An 8,272-nucleotide genomic window follows, 5' to 3' on the forward strand; every position below is an offset into this window, starting at 1 on the left:
GACATGAGGAATATGAAGACCGCATGGTATGATCTATCTAAATTTTCTTTTTCCTCTCTACGTTAATGGTTATGTGGCTTTATTTTGGTTGATACAGTACAAACCAATGTGATCTTAGGATTTGCATGTAGTTTATATGGCATATTAGTTGATAGAAGCTTATGCATTAGGTTGTATAAATGTTAGTTGCATCATGGCATGTAGTTGCATTTTAGGAAAAATTTTGTGAAAACATCTATTTGGGAAACTTGACAAGTGTATATAAGGCCCTTGTAGATACTTTTTCTCCTTGTGACTTTGCTCATTAGAATACTTCCAAAACACCCTAGGATGTGTCATGTTAGCATCCTTTGACCCATGGACTAAGGCCTAGTCAAGAGTACCTTGTGATGTGATGAATCCTTGGCTACCGTTTATTCCGAGGTGACCCTTGAAACCATGCAACCATCTTCCACTTCTATCATCATTTTTGTCAACAAAAAGGGAATGGGCACAAAAACCTCAATTTGAGTTCAAGTACCAAAATGAAAATCAAGAAGTTTGCAAATTGCATCAAAGAAAAGAGGAGTACAAAACTAAGAACTCCTATGCTTCAAATAAAAGCACCCATGTTACAAAGTGGGGTGAATTTGAAAATGATCAAAAAATGCAAAAGTTGAAAACTGTCAAGCATCAAATTGCCAAACATCAAATAAATGGCAAAGAAAGTTGTTCTCAAAAATGTCAAATGCCACAAGAAATTGGGGGGAATAACAAATCCAAAAGAAAACTCCCATTATGAAACTCAAAAGCATATTGATCCCACTTTTGTGCGTGGATGAGAGGGGACGACCCTTCTTCTTGTCTAGGCAAGAAGGGGAATTCCGCGATCCTATAGTGTTTCTAACATCATAGGGAGACTACTCTTGACAAGAGCATTTAGCGATTGAGGACAAAGGTACCCTAGCTTGACACAACTTGGAGGTGATTTTTTGGTATCCTCCAAGGCTCAGTAACTTGAAGAAACCATATCTATAATGGAGTTTGTACCCTTAGATTGCTTCCCTTATATATAATTTTCGCCACTTAGATGAGGAATGTGGCTATTCATTTTTGTAGATGCATCCATTACTTGTTTTGTGTGCTTAATGATTGGATGTATCGCCATTTTTGCACGCCCCACCTTGCCTTGCAAGAAGGCACCCTACCTCAGGGATGTCTTATTGTGAGTTGAAGGGGCGGAGTGAGACCCGCTAATAGTCTCATATAGGCTATATTAGTAGGTTAGTTTAAATAAAAGTAATAGTTTTAGTCACCTCTTTACTCGGGACGAGCAAAGGTTCGGTTTGGGGATGTTTGATGTGACTCATATTTGAGCACATTTAGTCCCCGAATTAACCTCATTCCCATGCTTTGTAGAACCGATTAGGGTCATTTCTTATCTTTAGTTTCCTATTTTGCATATTATTTGAGGTTTTGTGCCCTTGGTCTGAGAGGATCACTAACCTTGCATTTGTGGTTTGAGGTTTTGTGCCCTTGGTCTGAAAGGATCACTAACCTTGCATTTGTGGAGCGAAATGGAGCTAAATGGATCGCATCTAATGACCAAGCATCGAAGAGGAGACCGGCACTAGAGACCTAAGCAAATAAATAATGTGAAATGGGCATGATGAAAAGATCCTTGCATCCCCAACACGATCCCCGCGGATTGTTAAGGAGCCAAACAAAAGAAGAACCCTATGCCACGATCCGAGTGGCTTAGGCTTTGGGCAAGTGTACCAGAGCACGATCCGAGCGTCCTGACTGCCAGCCTGAGTGGATCTTCTTATAGGACAAGCTGTGTTTTAGGTAAGGACGAGTGGATCCTGATGGGAGTTGCAAGCACGATCCGCGCATGTCACTCGGGAGTTGCAAATCCTCAAGTTTCTCTTAGGGTCTTATTTGTTATTTAAGCCCTTAGTACCCCTAATCCTTGTACTTAATTTTAGTATAAATACCCCATTGTACTACCTATATTAGGAATCAACCCTTAATCAACTCTTAATATCATCTTAATTCTCTCTTAATTTAGTCTTAATTTAGTTGTAGTACACTTCTCAATATCAATCACATCTTAAGCTTTCCTTAATTTCTCAATTGTTCTTAGTTTTATTTGGGTAATTGGAAGATTATTTGGGTTTATTCGAGGATTGACAACCTTCCATCAATCATCAAGTACTTGTATTATTCTTTGCTTTATTATTTGTATCATCTACATAGGTGTTATCCCTTTTTACCCTTGTTTAATTATTGTTAATCACATCATTTATTCATCATGTTTTGCTTTGTTAGTATGATTGACAACCTTATTAGCATGCTAAAATTGATCATGAGTGAGTAGTCCTTTAGCTATGGTTAATGGTGAATTAGAGGAAACAAACATGGGGATTGATCTATGCATAATCTAATAAGTTTTCATAATTAAATTGCTTGCTTGTTGTGATTTCAACCTATGCACATGTTATGTTTGATGAATTGCGAGCCTATGAATCCTTGTATTTTTTATCCATCTCCTATCGTTGCAATGAGACTTGTAAGACATAAACCAACTCGAGCCTCATTAGACCATGCATAGAGTTGAATAGGAGGAGACTAAGTTGACTTGTAAGTGTTGTACAGTCTAGACGACTCGGCTCCATGACCTAAATCTTCTTAGGGATTGTAAGATATACACTAACTCGATCTCATCACAACAATAAATTCTTGCATCTATTTGAGAACATGTTTGTATAATCTATTTCCATGAATCCCCTATGAACCCATGACACCCTAGTACTTTTAATCAATTGTTTACAAACCCCTTTATTTGCTTTACTTTGTTTTCATTAATTTACATTCATCTTGTTGATTAGTTTAGATTACACCTCATCTCAACCCAATTTGTGACACCCTAAGACATAGTTACTTGCAATTGAAAATTCTAAATCAATACCCGTCCCTTGGGATCCAACCTTTACTTACCTCTTTACTAAGAGTAATTTGTGAAGTTATAAATATTGTTTTGGTTGGTAGCTTTTGATGACGAGTATAAATACCGAACCAAGTAGTGCGGTCAGGACTTGACTATTACCATTTTCTTCGGGACCATGGACGCTTGATGCGCTTTCATTTGTTCCGATAATCTTGGACTGAGGATAAGAACAGACGACGAATCAAGACACATTCAACTACTTTGCACACTTACTCAAATAAGACAAGACTCGTGAACTGACTAAAAAGGGAGACACGTGTGTGTCACGTGGGTTGAAAGAAAGTTGATTTTAAAATGTTGTCCTAAACAATCATTGTCTGTGATTGTAGGGGAGTTGATTTTGAAGTTTTATTTTTGAAATGGTTGATTTTTTGAAATTTTGACAAAGTTTTGACTTGGCTTTGTTGATTTTGAGCTTTGCAGGCCATTTTGAAAGATTTACATTTTTGTATTTTGAAGAAAGATTTTTGAAAATTTGGTCATGGTTTTGTTACAAAAGGTGATAACATACAAGTTACAAACACAATCATAGGTATTATAACGGTATGTTGAGTGTTCTTAGAAGGTTTTGGTTTAAAGGGTTGGTTGTCATACCCTGGTCTGTGGAGAGATCCGTGCCAAACATGAGTCAGGTTGGTTCCTACTCCATTCGCTCGAGTAGTGAAAGCTCGTGATACATACATGAGTAGGTATCGCGGTATGGTTGACGTTAATCACTATCCATCTTTGGGCACAAATAGGAAGTTGCACCGTCCAGACGGGACGATTGATCGAATTGGTTGGGTTAAACCTAGGAAAGTTAGCTAAAACGACCTAAGAAGGTCGAGTAATGAAAACTGAAAACTGTCTCATATAAACTACTCCCTAACCTTGTTCAAGTTTCACCCTAGGTAACACTAGACTTAGTCTAAGTGTATCATCCCCACCGGAGTCACCAAACTGTGGACACAGCCACTCTCGCCGTGAGCACACGCGCGTTGGTTTTGAGGCGGCAGCACTTCTCCTACGGAACTCCGGCGCGAGGCCGAGGCAAGTCATGGGCCGTTACTGATTTGAAAGGCATTTAAATCAGTGAAAGGTTTGACAAGCCTGCATTTGTGGAGTCGCCACCAATTTTTATGGAAAATTGAAACCGTTCGAGTACTTCGCGTCACGTCAAGACACAAAGTAGTGACATGAATACTAAGAAATTATTTACCCTTAGCATTCTACGTCTAGAATGACTCTCGTGATGCCAATGAACACGGATGTTCACAGAGATCTTGAGCAAGGGGTGAGGGTACGTATTAGGAAGCTCGTTTATTTGAACACTTAATCTCACCGGCCTCGATAGCGGCCTCTACTAATGATTAAGGAAGTTATTTATACTCGATATGTTGTCAATTGTATGCATGCAATGCAACATCCAACAGATTAATCCTAGCATGTGAGAATTAGACTAAGTCAGTTGAAAAACAATTTAGCAGACAGTTGGGGGTCAAAGTCAGAATTTAGGTTAATTACCTGTGAATGTGCAAGAGAAATAAATCATACAAGATAATATGAAATATAAATAAATATTACCAAAAGAAATAAATTAAAATTGAATTACAATGGATAACCTGAATTTATGTCACAAGTACGCACGAAAAAGAAGGATTTTGAAAAGAAAAGAAATAAAAAAAGGTAAAAGAAAAATGAAATAATTAAAGGAAATATGAAAATATGTCGAATTATTGGTGATAATACAAATAATAGTCGATTAAAACCTAGTTAGAATGCCTACGTCCAAACGAGATGAGTTCAGAGGCTGAATCCACCTCAGAACAGGCGCATAATCTGCTGCGTCCCATAGAAGAGGCGCATCAGACCGTCCGTCTGTTCTTGAGTTGGGTTCTAACTGTGAAAGTTAGATTCGTTGAATCGTTATTGTTCGTTGGTTGGTTGGTTAATGTTGATTATTGACATACAGCTCGAGTGAAGATGATTTAGTCAGATTACATGTATTAAGAACCGTCATAAAGCGATAAAATCAAATTAAAACGAAATATTACAAGTTATGGTTATTGTGCGATGTCGAGAATAGACTTATATACAAAACTGGAATTAGAGACGGATATTGGAGGATAAAGATCAATGAAGAAACAAAATCAGAATCATATATCAAAGAAAAATTCAAGGGACTTGATATAAACAAATCGAGCCTCTTAAATCCGGGTTCAAATTTAATGACGAAAACCTGCAAATATTTGTTATAAGGGATTTAGGTCGGAAATTATTGAAAAGCATTAACAAAAACAAATTATAAAGGAATTAATAATAATAAATTACTAATATTATAGAAATGAGAGAGGTTAGATGAGAGAGGATTCTCTCTAAAAGTTTTCCCTTCACGCAAGCTTTTCCGATCATGGCTCGACTTAAATTAACTGAACCCACGCAGATTCTCCGGCGTGGTAGACCTGCAAATAATACTACTCCTATATTCCTCCTAAAACAACTCTTAATACAGTAATTACTGCTGCTGTACACACGCATCTCTCGCCTTCGGGGGTTTCCTCCACTCCCTCGACATCGAGAGGTCCGGCTCAGTCAATTACCTCAGTGGTTACTCTATCCAAGGATTCTCTGTTAGTTGTTGTTCCAGAGAACTCGCAAGATGCTCCAGCGCCACCCATTGGAAACAACCCTTCGAGTAAGATGAGCTTGAAATGTAGAATCATCGATCGCTCTCATCTTGGGATGGAGCTATATTTGATGGCAAGTACTCAGGAGAAAGAGAATGAAGTTACGATTGATATGGCGGATGTGCAGGGGGAAATTGATTACTGGCAGTATACACTAGTTGGACAGTTCCTGGGGGCCAAACCATCGCTTATCTAGGTTCCTGATTTTGTTCAAAAGCATTGGAACCATGTATCTAAGCCTGATGTCTTATACTTTAAGAAAGGTTGGTTCTATTTTCGATTTGAGAAATCTGAGGATATGCAAACAATTATGCGTGGTGGATATTGGAATTGGAACAATAGTATGCTGGTCCTGAAAAATTGGCACCCTACCTTTGGACGTGAGTTGGATTTTGTCTCTGTTGTTCCTGTTTGGATCTTACCTATGGATTTAGACCCACTTTTTTGGTCTCCTAAAGCCCTAAGCAAGATTGCGAGTAAGATAGGAAAGCCGCTTTATGCTGATCCTGTAACTACTCATAAAGAGCGTCTGGGATTTGCCAGGGTTCTTGTTTAATTGGATGTTTCTAAGCCTGTCCCAGAAGAATTACTGTTGCATTCATCGTTTGGGGGCTCCATCTTGCAGAGGGTTGTAGTTGAATGGATGCCTTATTTTTGCCATCACTGCAAGAAACTAGGGCATGAACAAGGGAATTGTAGGCTCCTTAAGAAAACTGAATTGCCCAAGAAAGGGAATGTCTCTAAGAAAACTTATGTTGCTGTGGTAAAATCTAACAAACCAAATGGGGAACAAATTAACCAACTGAGCTCTAAACAACCTGAGCATGGTGGAAATGAGACCCCTAAGGAACCTCAGGACCAGCACCAAGCTCAAGAGGAAGTTCAGACTCCTCTGGTAGTCAGTCCAAGGGCACAAGTTCCTGATGGGACTGGTGGAGTGGCAACCTCTGAGGGGAGTCATGTCCTTTCGTCTCCAATTCAGGAATGCTCTAGGAAGACTAACCTTGGTTTAAGTCAGGAGATGGTTATTGAGACTAGTGGTGGCACTGATATTGAGGCTAGTGGTGATATGGTTGATGCAAACCCTGTTGTCCATCAAGTTATTCCTTCTGAATCAGTGGCCCTCTGTTCTCAAGAAGGTCCTACCATGCTTCTTTTAGACACTGGGCAGCATATTTATAGGAGGCCCTCATATGAGCAGGTTATAGAAGGGACTGATGAAATCCCACCTTCCCCATGAAAATTGGATCATGGAATATTAGAGATATGAATGAATGCCTCAAATAATGGGATGTAGTGGCTCTTTTTAATAAGAATAATTTGGATATTATTGGAGTTTTAGAAACGGAATAAAGATTCATAATATGAATAAAGCAATGTGCTATACTTTTCAGCATTTTGCCCTCAAGCATAATTACAACTCCCATTACAATGGCAGAATATGGCTTTTATGGAAGAACTCTCTCATCAAGGTTACTGTTATTAGTGAAGCCAATCAATGGATCACTGTCCAAGTTCAATATATGTCCTATTTTTCTGGTTTTATCACTTTTGTTTATGGTTCTAATGATGGTGGGCCTAGGATGCAGCTTTGGAACCACCTCAAGAATTCTCATTATAATTCCTCCTGGCTTATTTTAGGAGACTTTAATTGTGTTAAAAGTGTTGATGAAAGGATTAGTTGTGACACCCTCATTTTTAGCGTTAAATAAACACGTAAATTCTACAGAAAAACTGACAGGATATGTTTGTAATTGGTTCAACTAGATAAAACCTGAAATTTTAAAAACTTTTCTAAACCATTCACAAACATTTCCAAATGAAGAGTGCCAAAACCTGCAAAAACTAACAAACTAATTTACATAACATAGCTAAAGTCGCGAGAATAAAGTGATACAAACCAAAGTAAGAGAGGGAGACATATGTCCCTCCAAAATATAAACACAACCATAAGTTTAAAGGTTTACTAAAAAATATAACCAACTAGGTCCAAGGTTCTTTTGCTCACTAGCTCGTCCGTGTACCCCATCTAATCATCATCAACCTGTCAATCGCATTTTATACAAACACGAAAGCCACAATTCAGTGGGGAGTAACTTCGAGTCCTCCCAGCCACGAAATGTCATATTTAATGTAACATGTAATGTAACATGTAAACAACATCATAAATAAACTAAATATCGAATATTCTAACATATGAACACTAAACTAACCAAATTAAACTATCATGTGAAACGTATAACAAGCAGTAATCCAAACTTTATCAATTGTAACCGGCTTGCATCTCACCTATTACAATTCATAAAATCACCATACAAGAAAGGGCAATATATCAAAGACAGGCATAAGTTCTTAGCACCGTAAATAGTCACTCTGTAACTCGAGTCTATACCACGAGGTAGGGAAGGTAATCGAACCGGTATCTTGGCTCAGAGGTTCTATCAAAACATGGCCAAGACACAACACAACCCTAGTCCTAAATCTGCAAGAGACCTAGACATGCGGATACACACCACCGCACCCAAGACCCACAATTTTTCTAAAACAAAGTGAGTACCCTAAGGAGTCCACCAAAGGGTTGGCTAGTACTTAAGCTGACCACTTACCCTCAAAATAA

Source organism: Silene latifolia, chromosome 2, assembly GCF_048544455.1.
Source record: "Silene latifolia isolate original U9 population chromosome 2, ASM4854445v1, whole genome shotgun sequence".
NCBI lineage: Eukaryota > Viridiplantae > Streptophyta > Magnoliopsida > Caryophyllales > Caryophyllaceae > Silene > Silene latifolia.